Source organism: Amblyomma americanum, chromosome 1, assembly GCF_052857255.1.
Source record: "Amblyomma americanum isolate KBUSLIRL-KWMA chromosome 1, ASM5285725v1, whole genome shotgun sequence".
Classification (NCBI taxonomy): Eukaryota; Metazoa; Arthropoda; class Arachnida; order Ixodida; family Ixodidae; genus Amblyomma; species Amblyomma americanum.
This window is the reverse complement of record NC_135497.1, coordinates 543,441,634-543,463,079: the sequence shown is the minus strand read 5'-3', so window position 1 is coordinate 543,463,079 and position 21,446 is coordinate 543,441,634. Positions and strand designations below refer to the sequence as shown.

Genomic DNA, 21,446 nt, shown 5'->3' with positions numbered 1-21,446 from the left:
CGGCTGGGTCCTGAGCCGGCCTTACATCACCCGGCACCCTGTGCAAGACTTTGCCACCCCCCCACCCGCCCCTCTCTCTCTTTTTGAATGTATTTGTGGGGGTGTTTCTCTTGATTTTTATTGGCCGTTCTAACGGGGGGCACTTCTAGTTTTCATTCTTTTAACAGTCTTCATGTAGTATTTGTACTGGTGTGGGCAGGACACTTAGTTGTTTTTTATTTTTCTTCCCCCTCTAATTTATACCCCTTGACATCCTTTGATCTTGCTATTGGCGGTCAATTTTTTACACGTTTTCATAGCATTTTAAAGAAAATGAATCTTAAAAGCATGCTGCTTGCGATAACGCAACTCATCTATTATACTGGTGAAAAAGAAAAATTTGTTGCTTAAAATGATTACAGCCCAGCCTCAAAGGACAGGTGCAAACGTTCTTCAAAGAACACTGTCAAGACAGTCGCTTCAGACGATTGATATGACATCGCGACTAACCCTGTTAATCCGTGGTTAACCCTCTTGCACCTGGCGGCCCCTTGCGATGTCACTCTGAGAGGTGCGGGAGAATTAAATGCGATATCATGACAATCGGCCGACGAAGCAGCGTAGCGGCTGGCAGCGTCGCAAATTGCGACAGCCACCATATTTGCCATTTATATATACCGTTACGAAATGCTTCCTTGATGACGTCCATGTAAAAGCGCTTTTTCGTAGCCCAGAAGTGGACACAATTAAATTCACCAATTTGTTTGCAAAAATGGAAAAAAGTTGGCGGTATCTTGCGGTGTCTTTAAAAGCGAAGTTTCGTACCTCAAAAGCGAAGCCTCACTTTTTCAGTTGTGTTACACAGGATGGATCCCGGCAATACATCATGCATGCATATTACAGAAGTCAGAATGAAAGAACAGCAAAAAAAGTCGGCAATAGCTGCAGCAATAAAAGTATGAATAGTGATCATGCGTGAAATTTTTCATTCATACATTCACACTAATATATTTTCTATAGAAATGAGCATATTTATTAAAATTAGTTGACCAAAACAAAAGGTTCTGAACCCAGGTTAGAACTCTAAGTGCAAACTCGAGTCACCATATTCGGACAACGCTAGAGTCACTAATTTGAAAGCATTACAGGTGAACGTGACAGTAACAACCTGAACGTCTATCTAGACGCTATTTGCTTCTAGATTCCAAATTCTGTGTTCTGCCCAACAACAGCTGAACAGCTTCAGAATGTTTCTGAGTAAAGCTATATCATATTTTCTTAAATAAGTATTAAAAGAATAAACTTAAACATTTATATCCGCGAATACTTTTTGATGTCGGCCGTTTGAATGCCGCTACGCTCTTTAAAAGTAACAAGAATAGCTAAAATTCAGGCGAGCTAGCTCTCATACCCTAACATATCATGATCACACGCCCCAATAAACTTTTTAGATAATAGCAAAGGGCTGACAATTTGCAAAGTTGCTCCACGACAAGCATATATGAACAGCCGCGAATATTTTATGTAGCTGCGTTAATGCATGGTCATCGTAACAACCTTCTTTATTTAAAGCTCCGGTCGAGACACTGCGTTCGAGCTCTGACATGTGTTCTTGTCTGCAAGGCAAAAGTCACCCGATAAAAAGGTAAGCGTCGAAATGGACGCAACTTCAGCAGTCCGAACGAGTTCTGCAGTGTAGCTCGCTACCGGGCGCCATCTTTCATATTTTAGGCAATATCAGGTTCCAATTAAAAGGCCTCAGGAAGCTTCTTGATCAAAGCTATGCCAGATCGTTGCACACCATTTTAAACACCATATATTTGGGTACCTAAAACCAGGAAGCATTTTCGATATCTATTCGTGTTAAGGTGCTATACAGTTTCAAAGTCTGGAAAAATGCCAAAACTTAGGCCCCCTCCCGTAGGCAGCATCGTATAATATTCAAACCCGCTGGGAAGCTCGTGTATTAATAGCACAGGACAGAAACTCCGGCACATTCCTCAGCTAAGTGTATATTACACAAATCCCCGAAGCATTTTTGTTGGTGATTTTGTTCACGTTTTACGATTTTTTTTTGTACCCCTTCCCATTCAGTTACGCTCCCTGTCGATGCCACTGCCGGTAGATGGCACAAGTAGTAGATGTCCCAGAAAGCTGGGCATGAAAGAAAGCCATGCCCTGGGCGGAGAAAACAATACATATGCTGCGTGGTGGAGGTAGCGAGAAGAGAGATAAACAACGCTCAACACAGTTGAAGTTAACAGCTTGCGGAAGTTCCCGATAATGCGACGAGTGAAAGAAGTTGAAAATATATGTTCAACAAGTCATGGCTCGCATTGTACTCAGCTACAGAACACAATCTCTCCAGCGAGTCCCTATGTAAAACGGGTGACAAATGACATGAACACAGGGGAGGGAGAACCGCCAGCTGTGCTCATATCCTGTGTTATATCGGTCTGTAATATTTTGTTTTATGCCGGATTGTCCCCGCAGAAGGCCGCCTCCCTTCCTTGTGTAATGCGCCACCTATGCGTTTTGCCGAGTGATGTGGTGTTGTGTCAAAGGCGGATGGAATTTTTTGTAGCGAGAGCTACGCTAGTATATAGCCAGCGGCCCATTTCGGGTAAGCGTGTCTAGTCACTACTGCGCATGAGCCACTAGTTGCACCGAGCCATAGGTGTTCCGCCACTGCGTCACGCCACACCTTTCCTTAAATTCGATTTTCAAGTTTTTTTTTCTTGTTTCCATCCCGCCTTTATCCATTCGATCTAGTGTCCACCGAGACATATGAGACAGTTGCTGCTCCATTTACTTTCCTCAAACCAAAACAAAATGAGCCGCCGGCGCTCATTTGGTGCATTGGTGTTGACAACGTAGAGGCCGTTCATTTTTACGAAAGGAAAGGCGCAAAACTGGCTCCCTGGGTCAGTGGACACCTCACTTTCGCTTTCATGTAACGTGGCGTTGGCATGCGACTGCAAAAAATGAATGTGGATTAGCTCAGTTAATCTAGGGTATACAACGCGAAAGGTGTCGGCGTTCACTGTGTTCTTTGCGTTGACAATGTTCTAGACGACGATGGAGTTGTACAAAGGAAGGGCGCATAACTGGCTGCCTGGATATGCGGACGCCTCATTCGTGATTTGATGCACGTGGCAGTGGTGGGAGAGAGATGTGGCCTGAATGCAATAGCGCTGACAGCGTTGTGGCTGACATGCGGCACTGCAGCAATAGCTAGGCTGCTGCGTTCGTTTGCTGATCAAGATCTCGCGATCAACCATTAACTGCGTGCCACCTCCCAGGGTGGCAGGGAGGACGCGCTGCCTATGCAGTGTGGGGAACGCCATCAAAGCAGTCTTTTGCAGTTGGAAACCAGCGCCACGTGCATGAAAGCGAGATTTAGGTCTCCACTGACCCACGGAGCCGGTTGTCCGCCGCGGTGGCGCAGTGGTTAGGGCGCTCGGCTACTGATCCGGAGTTCCCGGGTTCGAACCCGACCGTGGCGGCTGCGTTTTTATGGTGGAAAAACGCTAAGGCGCCCGCGTCTTGTGCCTTGTCAGTGCACGTGAAAGATCCCCAAGTGGTCGAAATTTTTCCGGAGCCCTCCACTACGGCACCTCTTTCTTCTTTCACTCCCTCGTTTATCCCTTCCCTTACGACTCGGTTCAGGTGTCCAACGATATACAGGACAGATACTGCGCAATTTCCTTTCCCCAAAAACCAATTATTACATTTATTATTACGCCTTTCCTTTCGTGAAAATGAACAGCCCTTTCAATGTTGTCAACGCCAATGAACTATGAACAGCCTCGGCTGACTAGTTTTGTTTGGTTTTGGAGGAAAGGAAATGACACAGTAACCGTCTCACATATCTCGGTGGACACCCGAACCGCGCCGTAAAGGAAGCGATAAAGGAGGGAGGGAAAGAAAAAAAGAAAACTGAAAATTTAAAGTTGGATTTTGAGGAAAGGCGTGGCGCTGCGCAGCGGCGGACACCTGTGGCTCGATGCTACTAGTGGCGCATGCTCAGTAGTGACTAGGGAGCGAGAAAGAGAGAAATATGCGCGGTGAGCCGCGCGCTGTGACGTTATGGGCTTCCTCGGAGCACCGCCACGGCGAAATCGCAAGTTTGCGGCCAGTAAAGCCTTCACTTTAAAACCCCATTTGATTGCCTTCCGCACTTTGGATATGCAGCGCACTCACCCTGCCTCTGTGGCAGGTTGCAGTTGATGATCGCGAGAGGTTGATCACCCAATGAACGCTGCGGCCTATTACTGCAGTTCCGCGTGTCTACCACGAAGTTATCAGTGCTAATGTATGCAGAGACCCGCCGCGATGACTCAGTGGTTAGGGCGCTCAGCTACTGCTCCGGAGTTCCCGGGTTCGAACCCGAACGTGGCGGCTGCGTTTTTACTGAGGAAACGCTAAGGCGCCCGTAGGCTGTGCGATTTCAGTGCACGTTAAAGATCCCCAGGTGGTCGAAATTATTCCGGAGCCCTCCACTACGGCACCTCTTTCTTCCTTTCTTCTTCACTCCCACCCTTATCCCTTCCCTTACAGCGCTGTTCAGGTGTCCAACGATATATGAGACAGATACTGCGCCATTTCCTTTCCCCAAAAACCAATTATTATTAATGTATGCAGCCCACATGTCTTCACCATCGTCACGTACCTCGAAGGGCGAGTGAAGCGTCCACTGACCCGGGGAGCGAGTTTACGCACTTCCTTAAGCGTCTAGAACGGTGTCCACGTCAATGAACACATTGAACGCCGACAGCTTTTGCCTTGTATATCCTCGATTCGAATTCATTTTATTTTCGAAATGGCCCATTTTGCCCCGCCGCGGTGGCTCAGTGGTTAGGGCGCTCGACTACTGATCCGGAGTTCCCGGGTTCGAACCCGACCGCGGCGGCTGCGTTTTTATGGAGGAAAACCGCTAAGGCGCCCGTGTGCTGTGCGATGTCAGTGCACGTTAAAGATCCCCAGGTGGTCGAAATTATTCCGGAGCCCTCCACTACGGACCTATTTGTTTCTCTCTTCTTTCACTCCCTCCTTTATCCCTTCCCTTACGGAGCGGTTCAGGTGTCCAACGATATATGAGACAGATACTGCGCCATTTCCTTTCCACCAAAAAACCAACCAAGTGTTCCCTCTCTCGTAATATGCTCTTTTCACGGCGCACTACATTCTTGATGAACCACCAAGCTTGCGTCTCAATCTTGGCGGCCTAGGTTTCGCAAGGAACTGATGAGAATGTCCATAGATCAAACTCGAATTTCTTGATTGCGTGGCTGTATTAAACTGACTGCCACTCGGACTGGATCATACTGAGCGAGGATTCGCTGTGCGTACAGAGATGTGGGTACAAATTTAGCCAGTTGTGCGCTTTAAAGATTAGTCTATACTGTGCGCTCTTGTGGGTGTGTTTATGTAGTAGGTTTTAAGCCGAGAAGCCCCTTACCGAACACAAAGTTATCCGGCCGGAAGAGTGGTCCAAACCGTCCCGAGCGGACGGCGTCCATGGTTCCCGGCTCCAAGTCAACCAGGATGGCCCGAGGCACGTATTTACCTCCTCAAACAAAAAACAAATATCAGTTAGCGGCAACAAAGATACCGTGCAGTTATTACAAGTACCTGCGTCACAACAAAGCCAGTTAAGGGCACAGGGTAAGGTAAAATTAGAAAAAAATCGTTTTTTTTTTCTTTTGGAATTTTAGAAGTTCAATTCTTTCTACACATGTTCCATGATCGCACTTTCCTCAGAAAGCCATATTTACGGCTGAAAAACGCTTTTTCCGAAACCAAGTAGTGAGCGGCCACGCCCACTTTCAGGATTAACGTCAATTTTTTCAACCAAAAAGTCCACCACCTGATTTCAAAACTTGTCTAAAATCAGCTACATATAAAAAATTGTCTGGCAACTATTGTACAGCTCCTCTTTTTTAGTCAAGACAATCCTGAGACGCTTTGCACGTTTTTTCCACGTTTCTGCAACCTTCATGCAGCTGCGTCCGAGTGCTATCCCTTTCGATCAGTATTGTAAATTGTGCCGGTGTTGGTTGCTGCTGATAAGTTGAGATGCCCAGCGCAAAGAAGGCCTTCGTCAGGCGTGAATTTCACGGCAACCGCTACGCTCATCATGAAAATCAAAAGGATGTCCACGACCGAATGAGATCCCGAACGCCAAACGCGCCGGCTCCTCGACATCGAAGCTTTCAAGATTTTCTCTGTGCTTCCAGGAAGAGGATGTGCTACAGAGCAGCAGCCAATATGCCTTAATGGACATGGACGGCATTTGTGCCGCAATTACACAGATTTGTGTGTGCAGAGAGTGCGGTGGAAGTGTTGAGCTCATCGAAATTGTGACAAAACGGGTAGGTGTTGCAAGCGTTTACAGTTTGAACTGTGAAGTGTGTAGTGCCGCACAACGATTTGAGACGTCGAAGAAAACTACTTCTGGCCTCTATGAAGCCAACCTCAGGTTAGTGTATGCCTTGAGGTCCATTGGTAAGGGAATGGCTGCAGGAAATATACTCTGTGCTATGCTAAACCTTCCTAAGCCGCCGACAAAGTTTGCGAAATACAATCAAGAGCTTCTAGGTCACATCGAAGCTGCTGCTCAGGAGTCGATGAAAAGGGCAGCTGACGAAGCTGTGCAGCTGAATGAGGGGGATAAAGACATCGCAGTTGCTCTTGATGGAAGCTGGCAGAAGCGAGGCCATACTTCCAATAACGGCATAGTCTCTGCGACCAGTGTAAACTCTGGGAAAGTGCTGGATGTGGAGGTTTTGTCTAAACGTTGTCCAAAGTGCAGCATCAAGGGTACAAACAGTGACCCCCTTCATAGAGAGGTGTGCCAAAGCAACTATCAAGGCACCAGCGGTGGAATGGAAGTCGCAGGAGCACTGGAAATTTTCGGCAGGAGTGAGGAGCTTCACGGCGTTCGATACGTCAAATACCTTGGGGATGGTGACAGCAAGGCTTTTATGGCTGTGAAGGCACAAATGCCATATGGTGATTCCGTTGAAATATCCAAGGTTGAGTGCATAGGGCACGTGCAAAAAAGGATGGGCACAAGGTTACGAAGGCTAAAAAAAGGAAACAAAGCAGGAAAACTCTCTGATGGAAAGAGCTTCTCGGGCCGAGGCCGACTGACTGATGCAGTAATAGACAAGCTCCAGACGTACTATGGTTTGGCCATCAGAAGAAATGTAGGAAACCTGGATGAAATGCGAAAGGCCGTTTGGGCAACCTTCTTCCACTTATCGGCCACAGACGATGACCCATGCCATGGACTTTGCCCAAAGGGACCTGATACGTGGTGTGCCTTCAAAAGAAGTCAGTCAGAGGGCAAGCCATTTTTCCACAAGGAGAGTTTGCCTGCATCTGTCTTAGAGGCTATCAAACCCATTTATAGGGAGCTATCGAAGGCTGAGCTCCTAGAGAAGTGCCTGCATGGGCGAACTCAAAATGCAAATGAGTCGTTCAACCATGTTGTTTGGGAACGCACGCCAAAGAATGTGTTTGTTAGGCTTCGGACCCTACGGATGGCAACACTGGATGCTCTTCTTTCATTTAATGATGGTAGCATCGCACGGGCCAACGTTTTGAAGGCGTGTGGATTGAACCCAGGGAGCAACACCATCAAGTGGCTGAGGGAAGCTGACCATAAGCGCATGTACTTTGCGGACCGAGCAACACGACAGCTTACAAAAGAGGCCCGACAGTCAAAACGACAAGCCGAAAAGCGAAAAAATGACGGCGACAGTGACTACGAAGCAGGGGGCTATTAAACCAATTACTATGGAGGCGTTTCTGCGAATAAAAAATGGTTTTTCACATCCTTTTTCTCTTTACGCTCTATTATCTCAAAACAGTGTTTTTTCTTACAAAGGTACCATTATTTCCAATGCCTTTCAAGACAGACGGCTGATTTTTTTTTGCAATCATATACATAAGTGTTGCCAACTACTGAACTAGAATTAAGCAATTTCACTGAGCAGTTATTCTGTTATGAATTTTGAAATGCGCAAAGAAAGGCCAGATTTGTGTACTACCGGAAAAAATTTTATCAAAAATCGAATTTTCAACACATTTCAAATATTCTAGTTCAGTAAAAAGAGCACAAAATTTGGCAAACAATGATATATGTATTATTAGGCTACTGTTATTAGTTAGTGAGAAACATGTACCTCAACATGGCCTAAAATGCATGGGAAGTATAGGGCTTACCCTGTGCCCTTAAAGAAATGAGAATGGAGCGCGCCAACTGTAGTTGTCATAGCAAATAAAAGCGGCACTACTTGGTCCTTGCGCCACCTCCCGGCCTTTAAACAGCAGATCCAGCTATATTTATTAATAAAATATTTAAATATCTTTCATGGAAAAACAGAAGGTGAAATGTTGATAGATAAATTGAGATGGATCAAAATGATGTCACTACATTAACATCCTGTTGCGACTCCTGTTTCGATTCTGTTTCGTATTACTAAACTTACGGTGTCCTATATGGGATTAACATTCCGAATGCTGTACATGGGCTGTCATCAACGCAGTAGTGCAGGCCTCTGGATAAATTTGCAGCACCTCGGGTTACTTTACGCGCAATAAGATCGCAGAACACACGGCTCTTTATGATCTCGCCTCCATAGAAATGCGTCCGCCGAATCATGGATGTCATGATCGAGCCCCTTCCAAATGAAGCACAGCGGCGGTATTAGCAAACATAGAGTTAAGAACTCCTTACAAACTCACTGCAGCAAGAGGAAACGTAGTAGAGGGGAGACGTACTATGTCCTCGTCAACCCTGACGAGGGAATTCAGAAACCGGGTTCGAACCCGACCGCGGCGGCTGCGTTTTTATGGAGGAAAAACGCTAAGGCGCCCGTGTGCTGTGCGATGTCAGTGCACGTTAAAGATCCCCAGGTGGTCGAAATTATTCCGGAGCCCTCCACTACGGCACCTCTCTCTTCCTTTCTTCTTTCACTCCCACCTTTATTCCTTCCCTTGCGGCGCGGTTCAAGTGTCCGCCGATATATGAGACAGATACTGCGCCATTTCCTTCCCCCAAAACCAATTATTATTATTATTATTATTAAAAACTCATTCGCGTTGTGAACATTCATTGCCTATGAGAAAAAAGCCTTTGGTCAAGAACCTTCAAGCTAATCCCTGCGGGACTTGTGGCAATGCAACCTGAAAAGCTGCAATGGCCTAACATAACATGCCGCAAGCAGAAGAGGTCACTAGACGTTGCACTTTGACCTAACTAGATTTGCGCGATCGGTTGTAGAATTTGAAGCTTGAAGAGCAATGGCCTGCCGTTGAAGAAGCTCCATTGACAGGCCAGATATCAGCTTAACAGCACAAACAGCTCTATTAATGCAGGACCGAGAAAAAGGGACAACCATACACACAGCGTTCGGTTTTGTCTTTCTCTTGCTGTTTGTGTTGAAGTCATGTGGCAAACGGCCCGGCAAATTTCCGTAATGCTTAGCAGTGCGAAAAAGCCGCAAGGCAAGATCAACTCGACGGGGAAGCCTCAAAGTGAAATTATCAACCGAAATACAGCCAGAGGCGTACCGGAGGCCTCATTGTAGTAGACATTGATGCGCTCCAACTGGAGGTCCGAATCGCCATGGTACGCCCCGCTTGGATCGATGCCATGCTCATCGGAAATCACCTCCCAAAACTGCAGACGGGAAAAGATTTCAGTAATCAGAGCGGCGTCACATCGCGCAGTGGCGGCAGTCAAAGCATATTTAGAGGCTGTAATTCACAGCGAAAGCAACATAACTGCTACAGTTCCCCTTGTCAACTGGTTTTTGTAGTCAACTCGTCAACTGCCATCGATTCTCACCCGCCATGTGTCTTGCTGATGGCGGAAACCCGGCAGGGCCTAAGATCACTTGAGGCCTTTGAATTGCATCATACGCGAAAACTAGGTCCTGCGAAAAAAAATTCCGGCAAAGAATCCTCGCCGATCGCTTTGCGACAGTCATTTTCCATAAAACTGTTCCATGTCACCTCTCCGCCAAGACCGATTGTCTCAAATTTTTTACAACCGGGAATAAAATCTGAGCTATATGCCATAAAATAACAATAATATCTCAACGCTCTCAAATCGCGAGCAGTAATTAAAAGGTCAGAGCGAAAGGAGTGGTCAAGAACAAGAGATTCGATGAGCATTAGCTAGGGCTCAACATTGTCCAAAGCAAAGAGGCCACAACTTTGAACGAAAGCAGTACGTCTTGTAAAAGCCGCGACTGCTTCACAGGCAATTGCTTTCGCCCGTATCCTGAAACGAGATTCTAGTACGTGGCGTTTAGGACGCAACGTAATCACCAACGTAAAACGCGCCGGGACCGGCACTGGGACCGAATGGCAACCGCGATCCCCTGAGCCGTGAAATAACCCACGAGGTAGTAGAGGTGGCTTACCTTCGCCCCAATCTGGTTGCCACACTGGCCTGTCTGGATGTGGACTATCTCGCGCATGTTCGATGCCACTCCGAGACTGAGCTGTCAAGATGCCGACTGCCTGCCCGGGTCAAGGGTCCACGTATTTGTAGCCTTGCGCCGCATCAACGCTCACTTCTTCCTCAACTCTGTTCCTATGTGTACGTGTGTCGACTCAATAGCGCAAAAAGTAGTGCCGCAGCTGGTTCCTGCCATGGTAAATGCGTTTCAGAGCTTATATATAAGGCCTTGATTTCACGTACAGGATGCCGTGTAAAGGATTTGCGCCGTACAACGCGAACTATTTTTCGTTTCGCAAAGCTTCCGGCACAACGGGGTTCTCTCAACTGGCTGCAGGGGCAAACTCGGCCTCTTCTACTTTCTTTTCTCGGTGCTCGAAATTGGTTTCGCTCGAAAGAACTAACGTGCATTCTGCAGCATAATTTTTTCACTTTTCTAACCTTTCGATTTGTGCGCGTGCGGTCGGTTCTAAAGTTTGAATGTTACCGACCGATTGGAAAACTTTAATTCATCATCATCTGCAGCAGCAGCAGCAGCCTGACTGTAGCCCCAAGAGGTTAGAGACCTGAGTCCAGGGCCTCATTATCTGTTCCTATCGGGGTTGCCTGTTCGATCAGTCTGCGTTGGTCATCCTGGTTTGTGCTCTCGAAACAGTGGCTTCCCATTGGGAGGAAGGGGTTGGGTGTGGGTATGGGAGGTTGGATTGGGGGTTTGGGTGGGTCATTATCATCATCGTCGTCATCACACCGACTACGCTCAATTCAGGGCAAAGGCTTCTCCCATGGCTCTCGAGTTATTCCTGTCCTTTGCCAGCTGCGCCCACCTTATGCCTGCAAACCTCTTAATCTCATCCGCCCGCCTAACCTTCTGCCAAACGTTGTCAGGTTCAGATTGGATGGCTATGTGCCAATATATTCCAGGTGAACAGCAAGCTATTAACACAGACAATTTGCGCAGAAATTGTTCATCCTTGAGTGATTTTACTAGGTATAATGATCGATACTTTTGATGGATCATGGAATTCATTAGTAAATGTGGGTTCACAAAACGGGCCTCTTGCCGTTCCTTGGTCCAGGCGGTGTTCTGCTCTCGGTGCATTAGGTATGCACACTGCCCGCGGACAATTGTCTGATGTTTGGTGAACGTAGCACGTCGACAGGCCGTGCGTATGCCTAATCCACTTACAGCCGCTTGCTCTGACCTCCAGCATCACAGGTGCTGATAACAGGATTAGACATGCGCATCACATTTCACTGTGCGACGTTCACCAACATGGCAGCCAAGGATCCGGGGTCCGCCGTCAGAAAAAAGGATATCGGAATTTCTGCTGGAACCCCTGGTGCGCAGATAACCGGGGCCAATGTACCCTGTCCAATCCCCCACCGTGGGTACGTACCATTCAACCAGAGGCCAAAATCATCATCATCATCATCATCAACCGGAGCCAGGCCAGATACGGGCCAGGCGAGAACTTAACGAACTGAAAGTAGAACGTCACGCGAAGCCTGTTTCGCGACACAAAAACTGATCCTTTTTAATTGGTTTTGGGGGAAAGGAAATGGCGCAGTATCTGTCTGATACATCGTTGGACACCTGAACCGCGCCGTAAGGGAACGGATAAAGGAGGGAGTGAAAGAAGAAAGGAAGAAAGAGTTGCCGTAGTTGAGGCCTCCGGAATAATTTTGACCACCTGGGGATTTTTAACGTGCACTGGCATCGCACAGCACACGGGCGCCTAAGCGTTTTTCCTCCATAAAAACTAGTCTCCAGATTTTCTTTTTTGTAATTGTCGAGTTTAACGTCTCGAACCGACACATGGGGTATGAGGAACACCGTAGTGAAGAGCTGCAGAATAATTTAGCCCAAATGGGGATCTTTAACATGCGCCACTAGTCGCTGCAGAACACGGGTATTTTTGTATTACGCCTCCATCGAAATATGGCCGCCACGGCAGGAATTGAACTGGGGACCTTGGCATCAGCAGACGACCGCCAAAGGCACTGCGGCTTCTCCGATATGGGGTTCATCGTGTAAACAGACCTTAACATAACGTAAGAGGAACAAAATTGGAGCCTTCCTCAATAGCCATGGATATCCGCATACCTAGTGTACAAAATTAAGCGAAAAATGGTTGCATTTGCGCCTTCCCCGTGCTGTGCATCAAAACAGGTGTTTAAAATAACTTCCTGTGAATTAAACATCAGGCCCCAGCAGCAAAACAGACAATTCCTTACCAGCATTTGTAACGGTGGCAAGCTGAGTACGATTTGGTACGGGCCTCCTTACGCTCGAAATTGTTCATTAACTGGATCAAATATGCTGAGGATTTTTTTGTGAGAACATGACTGTGACCCCTATCTCGCGAAATTCAGTACATACAATTTTAACAGCTATTCAGAGTATGTTGCACAGCTTGCGCGTTGCTTCCCGCGTTAAGGCTTCCATGATGCCCGCAGCATCGAGCAGGCGTTTCCATTACGCTCGTCCAGCCAGGATCAGTTGTAACGGTACTCACGCATTGTAAAAACGAAGTGAGTACACAAAAAGAGACGCGACTACAGTGAGGAGAGCAATGGATTTGTCGTAATGTCTTCCCTTCTGCCGTAACATGGGCTTACGTTTTGCGCTGGTATATTTACAAATGCGACATCTACCCCAAACCCGATCTGCGCTGAATAATAATAATAATAATTGGTTTTTTGGGGGAAAGGAAATGGCGCAGTATGTCTCATATATCGTTGAACACCTGATCCGCGCCGTAAGGGAAGGAATAAAGGAGGGAGTGAAAGAAGAAATGAATAGGTGCCGTAGTGGAGGGCTGCGGAATAATTTCGACCACCTGGGGTTCTTTACCGTGCACTGACATCGCACAGCACGCCTTAGCGTTTTTCCTCCATGAAAACGCAGCCGCCGCCGTCGGGTTCGAACCCGGGAACGCCGGATCAGTAGTCGAGCGCCCTAACCACGGAGCCACCGCGGCGGGCGTCTGCACTGAAGGAGTAGGTGATTTGTGGTCAACCGTCTTTGGTTGTCGTTGGTCTCGCAAGGTTAATGACTCACTCCCATAAATAGGGATCAGCTCAGAATCCGGCGAAGGCCAAGAAGTGCGTAAAAAGTGTACCTTATATCATTTAAAGGAAATTTGAGTTTTTAGAGATGAACACATCGCGGAACGTCGCAAACCTTGTCTTCCTCATCTTTGGGTGAATCATGAGCCTGCCGTTAAAAAATATAAACACTCATCGAACTGTTCGTTTATTTGGTTGAATGTAAGTAAATAAATGTTATTTGACTCATTCATTCGTTGTGCTTACCCAAATAAAGCTTTAGAGTTTCCATACGCTCGGAGAGCCTTGTGCGTGTCAGTGAATGGAACGAGGAAAACGCTACGAACGAGGATGACGAGCGCAGTGTAGGTCGTTATTTCTAATCTGTAGCATATTTCCTTGCCATGAGATGCCTAGCATTTCCTGTGTACTGAGAAAGAATTTGATATATATATATATATATATATATATATATATATATATATATATATATATATATATATATATATGTATATATATATTAGCAGAGAAGGCAAATGAAGTGATAGGCTCGTTTGACAAACATATTAAAGAAGCCAACAAGCTCTCGCACAGTTTCCGCCCTCGTCGTTAGATGACGTTCTACGTCACACTTGCGGTATTACAGGACGTGCTACGTCCACCGCTATGAACGAGGATGGCGCCGGTGCACACTCTCAAGGTTCGCTTACACGCAAAAAATAAATACCCACGAAAGCAGCAGATTGGACAGCCGTCGCCGTAGCTCAGTTGGTAAGAGCACCGGACGCGATATTCGGAGGTCGTGGGTTCGGATCCCACCGGCGGCATGGTTGTTTTTTCTGCTGCTTTATAAGTAATTTCCGGCGGCCGTTCCATCACGCGCCCGAAGTTGATATTCCAAAGGGCCGCTGACCTTGGTTGCCGTGGCAGGGCCATTCGCTTCACTGCAACTGGTGGAGCTGCAATGCGGTCATCGACTGTCAGCGGGGGTGTCTCATTGCTCTGCCACATACGTGATGGCGACCAAGCAGTTGAAGCCTTTGGTGCCGCCGACAGATGTTCAGAATGTCCACTCGGGAGCTCTGGAGAAGCACATGCTGACCCTCGAGAAAGCAAAACAGAAGGAGGTGAGGGAGCGATGAAAAAGAAGTAGGCCATAATCGGTATGACTTTTACCTCTAGTTTGATTACTTGCCACTAGACGCCTGTATTTTTACTTTTACTTTTTCCTCTTGCATCTTCGTGCCTCCCCTTTTACTAATTCTTTCCTGGCCGAGACAAGGGTACTCCAGGGAGGATGTATTCCACGACGCCCTCAGACTTTCTTTAACGCGTTATCTGCATATTGTACCCTATTGTGAGAAGTCGTCGGGCATGATGTCGGCTGAACAGGGGTGCTCCACATTGCCACTACGTCATCACGAGATGGTGCGTTCAGTTGGTTGATATCCTGCACCGCCGTAGCTGATGTCAAGGCAACCTAGTTGCACATAAGGTCACTTTTGCGCTCATCGGAAAGAGCAGCGAGAAATTGGCATGAGAGTTGTCGTAACTTTTTATTTTCTGTGTCTGTAGCTAGATAATATTTTGGGGACACCGAGTACAAATCGAACTCGATTTGTCCTTAGTAAAATAAATTTTTTGGCTTTTTGTGGCTCTGTTGGCATGCGTTCTGCAGCAAAAGACACATTTATTGCTGAGAAATTCGGAGTTGAACGTGTAATAATTTTTCTTGCCAGTCTATTGAAACTTGTGACGTTGATGATCACGTGAAGGCCATTGGGACTTCGTGATCTCTGACTGGAAGTAGACCACAGCGTGGTGAAGCTTCAGAGTTCCCAATAAAATGATGCATTGACGTCATCGCAGCTGCTTGTGAAAGCAGCCTGTAGCGACCGTAGGTGAATTTTTTTATGTCTACTTTATAAAGTTTCTTTTACAGAAAGGAGTGTTTTTGTAATGATATAGCTGCTGCAATCAGCCGATATAGACCAACTTAATTTCTTACCGGTTTCCTACAGGACAACCAACTGTTATAGTTATCTAGTGGTTTCTAGATCTGTCGTGGACTTAAATTGACAGCCGTTTTATGTAGAGAGTGTAAGAAACTTCTTTTTTTTAATATGCGAATGCCTCTTTCATCGCCGCCTACACTTTCCGTCGTCTTCTTTAACCAATCACCTGCCGCATAGCGGCTGCCCAGCGGAACTGCTGGACGCATGTTTCATGAAGGTGACAGGTTCCGGTTGTTTTCTCGCTGTCAGCTCTGGCGACAGCGACATTTGGGGCTGACCGGCTATGTGGATCCGACTTTTCTAATGACGGCAGGTCGTCCCATCGAAGCGTCACAGCCACCATCGATTCATTTCTTGGGAAGAATGGGAATTATGAGAAACATACGAATACGAAGGAAGAAAGCCGTTAGTCTGTAATGACCGTAGATGGCACGCAATAAAGTACTGCGCTAAATTGACACGACAAACCACCGATGACAGCCAATCGATGTTCGATTAACACGAGTGTCGACGACACGTTGGTGACATTGATGCAAGGAAGAGTAGTTTAGGTTCCGAACCCCAAGGAAGGAAGGTCTCCGCATTGCAACATAGTTGCACAGTCATCACCGATTCGTCTCTGGGCTGCAAGATATACTGCGAGAGAGAAAATAGTTGGTTATAAGGATCATGAACCCCACCAAAGCAAGCACTGCTTTCTGCTTCTTGAAGAAAACGGACCGGCATCGACGCCTAATCAGCTGACTGTTGGATTCAATCGCATGTTGATGCCGGTGGCACCAGTAACCGCAGTTTCTGCTCCTGCTCTTTCACGAAACGCAGACCCCCCCATTCGGCAACTATATATTATCAGTTATATATTATCTTCAAACGTACATGCGCGAATAGCCGGAGAATCCCAGCGATTGCGGAATCACGAACCGACGGGCTCACGAGTGACGTACATTTGCTGCACGACTGCAATCAATTATTCATCCGGCAGCGGCCAGACTCTTTCCTTCAACACGGCATGTAAAGTCTTCGCAGATCTGCTTGAAAAGCTGAACGGCCGAAAACCGACGGAGTATGTAACGGTGCCACATGACATACACGCCATGAACAATAACTGGGCCCGTCACAGCGTGAAAACTGTGAAAAAAAACTTCAGGTGGCACCTAAGCTCCAGCTGAAGGACATGACTCAATAGCGTCTATGGGTTTCTTCAGCGGCCTGGTCCTCTTTGCGTATCACTTCGCAAATGCGGATATTTTTCTTTCTTTCACCCTCACAGAACGCTTAATCTGCCCTTAAGAGTACCATGCGACAGCATTAGATATCCCTCCTGCGCAAGTGCTTTTATGTCGCCAAGATTCTGTCTATACATGCCTATGCATGCGTACTTGGTCATTCTCATTTTACATTCATAGATCGCAGACAGTCCTCATACCATTCCTGGTGTGGTGGTGGCGATTCAGTGGTTAAGCGACACGGCACTGCCCCGACAGGTGGCTGTTTCAAACACAACCACAGGTGGTGCTTGTGAGACAAAGGTGGTTCTCCCCGAGCAACCTATCGCGACCAATAATTGGTTTACCTACCACCTACCATGGTGGGCGGGATGTGATGACGCGACAAGGTCCCGTGACCTAGGTGGCAAGTGGGCCACGTGCTTTTTAGCTCACAGGGACACTGACGACACCGGATTTTCAGTAAAACGGGAGCCTTCAAGCTATCGCGTTAAAAGGCGAAGTAATAGCCACGGTCTCAGTGGACGTCTCAAGCCCATTGCGCAGGAAAGGTAGTGTGAGCATCCTGTGGGTTCATCTTTCTCTTGTTGCAGAAGACGGCACACTCTCAATACATACAGCCCATTAGTCTCGTGGCTCCCTCTCAGCGGCCACACGAGAACGCTCAGATAATGGAAGAACAGAGCTAAGTTAAGCAGTAGGGGAGTTGCGAGAGACGATATGTCAAGCTGTTTGCCTTGTTTTAGTATTAATGTGATGTGAATGCAATGTTACGGTTACATGAGCAAATTGTTCAATATTTTGGTAATCATCTATTTTAAGCCACATGTTTCTCAAATCGCCAGTCTTTTCATTTCCGTCCTCTTCCAAAGTATCCTCATCTTTGGCTCCTGCTCTCGTGCGGATCCGTTCGACGCCTATTCTCTGCAGCAAACACTCTGATTATTTCCTTGCTACTAAGCACTATGGCAAATCAGCTGAACGACAACGACCCCTTTGCAGCTTCAGCACATTCAGTCGAGCGAATGTATCTGTCACGTCAGGTCGAAGCAGCGGCTGCGTGGAACAGCTCGCCCGGGTACAAGATGGAACTGCCCTTTCTCCAGCAATCAACACGCCTCGCTACAAAAGGGTTGGGACTCTCACCCAGGCCAGGACTACTCCAGGCGTTCAACCACTTGACGGTGACCGAGGCAAATTTCAAAACCACATCAATAACGACGGTGTCATCAGCCCCTGCGGCGGCTCCGGCTCCCACATACAGCGATTCCACAGCCACCGTCGATTCGTCTCTCGGGAAGACGCTGCAGGAGAGAAAACCGCTGGTTTGTAAGGATCGTGGACGGCACCCTGCCATGCCGTTGGTGTACTCATGGATACGACGGGCCACTGCAGAGAGCCAATTGCCTTAAAACTGACTGGGGTGCAAGCGGCAAGCCAGTGGCGGCGGCGACACCTACCCATGTTGCGGCTCCTACTCTTCCGCAAAAGGCAGGCTCTCCCGCCGGCAGAGGTTCCTCAGCCGTCACCTTACCCACACTTTTCGTGGAATTCTGAGGTGGATGTATTGGCTTTAGGAGGCCAAAAAACGAAGGAGCCGCCACTGACGCTGAGAAGGGACGCGATGCCATGAAATTGCGAAAAGAGGATATGAAGCTCTTAGAATTTTGTGAGGACTTAGCTGATTTTTATTTAGTCAGGTGCGAAATATGGCCTTTAATTAAATGTTGTCTAACGCAACGTCATGTGACGGTTGAAAGCAACTAAGACCACCGTGCAACGCACGACTGTATACCCTGGCACACGTACGCCACCCACCTCAACTCATCCCACACCTTCTCCCCACAAGCGCGCAATCACTTTCTGGTGTGGTCGAATGGTGCGCGCTGGACTAAGCTGTTAGTTTGCCACAAGTCGTAAGCATGCGCTTTGCTGTGGAGCGCCGTACACGCCATAACCGTGTAACTTCAAATTCAGTGGTTAGCGTTGACAACTGTCCTAAAGCTATCATGGGCATGAGTGAGTGAGTGATTGAGTGAGTGAAAAATGTCACACACACAAAAAACACGCTGGAGATTCACGGAACTTTCCCTTGGCCGACGTCTTCGTTCGAGTCGTTATGCCGCGAAGTACCGTTCTGTCGCCATCATGGTCCTCTGTAGAAATGACCTGCGCCCACGATGAAAGATTGGGCAGGATTTGATGCAGCCACGAACAAGAAATCAAATTCTTAATGCCACAAAAGTCGCACTGTGGCAGGAGGCATATGCCAATGATGTTGGCACCGAAGGATAGGAGGACGGAACAGAGTGAGCTCTAATCGTGCCTAGGGAACTCCATTAGAAGGCTTTCATGAAGTGATCTATGGATTCAACTTCACTGCATGACTCGCACTGTTCGGCCGTTTGAACCCGAAGCGGCATAACAAAAAAATGAAGCTTAGAATTATGTACCGAAAAAGCGGTGCCGACACGCTTCTGCGCTGGACATGCACTGCCGTGCGCTACATGAACGAATTCCATATGAATCATACATCTTGGCACTCTGCGCTAGCAAAGAGGAGCCTGGCATAGATATAAGTTGAAAATCCCGAACAAAGTCCGCGCTGTTAGAAGCTGAAGGCGTGAAATTAAGCCAAGTACACGTGCCTCCGTATGTAAGACAGTGGCAGCGACTTATTTTGGCAGTAGAAAAAGACTCACAGCGCCCTTCAGTGAAATAAAGCAAGTTTGAAGCTTATACTCCGGATGTGCAGAGAGCAAAACACAATCCAGTCAAGTATGGGTCTCATATAGGCATTATAGGGAAGCAGTAGCTTGTTACGGCGCCCGCTGAATTATTTGTTGCTTATCCTCGTCACCTCCGAAAAGCACGCTCCCCTTTCAACGCAACGCTTCTCCTCAGAGGCCCTGCCAGCAGAGGTGAGCAACCTCATGAGGTCGACCTCAACCTCAAAATGACTTCAACCTCACGTCGTGAAGTGAGGTTGAGGTGAGGTCGGCGACGGCTCGACATTTTGTGAGTGACGTCACAAAACCAAATCTCAACCTCACGCGTGAGTTTGAGGTTGAGTGAGGTCGTCATTCAGTGAGGTAGAGACCTTTCGCAGTTATCACGTCTTACTCCGACGCGTGCCGCTTCCGAAGCGGAGTTGCAGCGCATCATCGCAGTGTTCATGCAATGACGCTTGGTGTTCGGTTTCCCCTGTTTGGACAACCGGATGCCACAGTTTCCTCTTAGCGTCCGGTGCTGCGCCGCAATTTCCGTTCAGCCGGAGCTTACAGGAAGACGCACCCCTCTGGTCTTCCTGGGAGGAGTGCTGCTGGCATAGCACGCCACTCTCCATCCCCCTTGCCCCGCTGGCGTGCACCCGTAGCTGCCTGCCGGTCGGCTCAAACTCCCGGGAGCGCGCAAAGCACGTAACTCACGTTGACCCGCGGTAGCTTCGCTTGATGCCGCAAACAAATAAGTTCAGTCCAACAGGCACGCAATAAATTCGTCCCAGCGCGGATGGCACTATGGAAGACTGCTTCGTGTTCATGCTCGTTGCCGGCCCTGACATCATGGTTCTTGCCTTGCGGTCGAATAAACGGGATCCTGCTGTATATTACAAGCTGAACTCCGCCTCTGCATCAACTTCTTAGCTTTCTGGAATCTACAAGCCAATGCATTCGCATCGAGGATTCCATGATGACTGTGGACTGCTGATTCTGGAGTCATTGACGGTCAGAAGACTGCCTTCCATGCAAAAGACGGAGCCGAATCTTGTGGACGGTGTCACTGTCTCCATTGCGCTACCTACGCACGTGTCGGCCATCAAGCGTTCGGCCGTCACTGGTGCTGCACCGTCTATAATAAGTACAGCGCAGTGCTTGTTTCGGTATCGTTCATGATCCTTACAAACCAGAGCAGCTTGCCGTCCTGCTCCATCTTCGTCCGGACAGACGAACTTATGATGCCTGTGACCCACAGCTGGTGGAATCTCCTGCCATCCTTGCCACATATAAATTATGGTGAAGCATGAAAAAGAATAAAAATAAAAGAGCCTCCGCTTGTGCAACAATTATAACAGGCTTAAGCTAATAATACAAATAAATGTGCAGCCACTAGCGAAACGAGAACGAAGGTAGCGGGTTTGATCGGCGGGGGTTTATCTATGATCAAAAGATGGTTATGTAAATAGAATGCTTACAGAATGTCTACAAGGCTTCTTTCTTGTAGGGGTTTCATTATACAAATATTAATATTGCATTGCTATAGAAATTTACGACGGCTTGAAATCTTGAATCATCTTGCACCGTCTTCGGAAGTACAAGACTTCGCTGTTTCGATGTGGAGCAATGGCTTCTTTTGGGGCCCTCGAGCCGTAGCACCTGCAGTTTGCAGTTGGATCCGGCTCAGGGGTCGCTGGTGCCGCCGTTACTGACGTGGCTTTCTAACTCGCCCCAGCCACCGTCACGTGGCTGGCCGCCTGTATCAGCCATGGCCTGGACAGGAGCCCCAACTTCGCTGGTGTCAGAGTTGGCGGCCGTTCCATCACGCGCCCGAAGTTGATATTCCACAGGGCCGCTGATCTTGGTTGGCGTGGCAGGGCCATTCGCTTCACTGCAACTGGTGGAGCTGCAATGCTGTCATCGACTGTCAGCGGGGGTGTCTCATTGCTCTGCCACATACGTGATGGCGACCAAGCAGTTGAAGCCT

General features: G+C 47.8%; 1 pseudogene; it reads right to left on the bottom strand.

Moving 5' to 3' along the window:
- The window catches only part of LOC144107960 (tubulin beta-4 chain-like), a 45,316-nt pseudogene extending 34,799 nt beyond the window's left edge, over positions 1–10,517 (bottom strand).
- Positions 10,518–21,446: the final 10,929 nt, after the last annotated feature.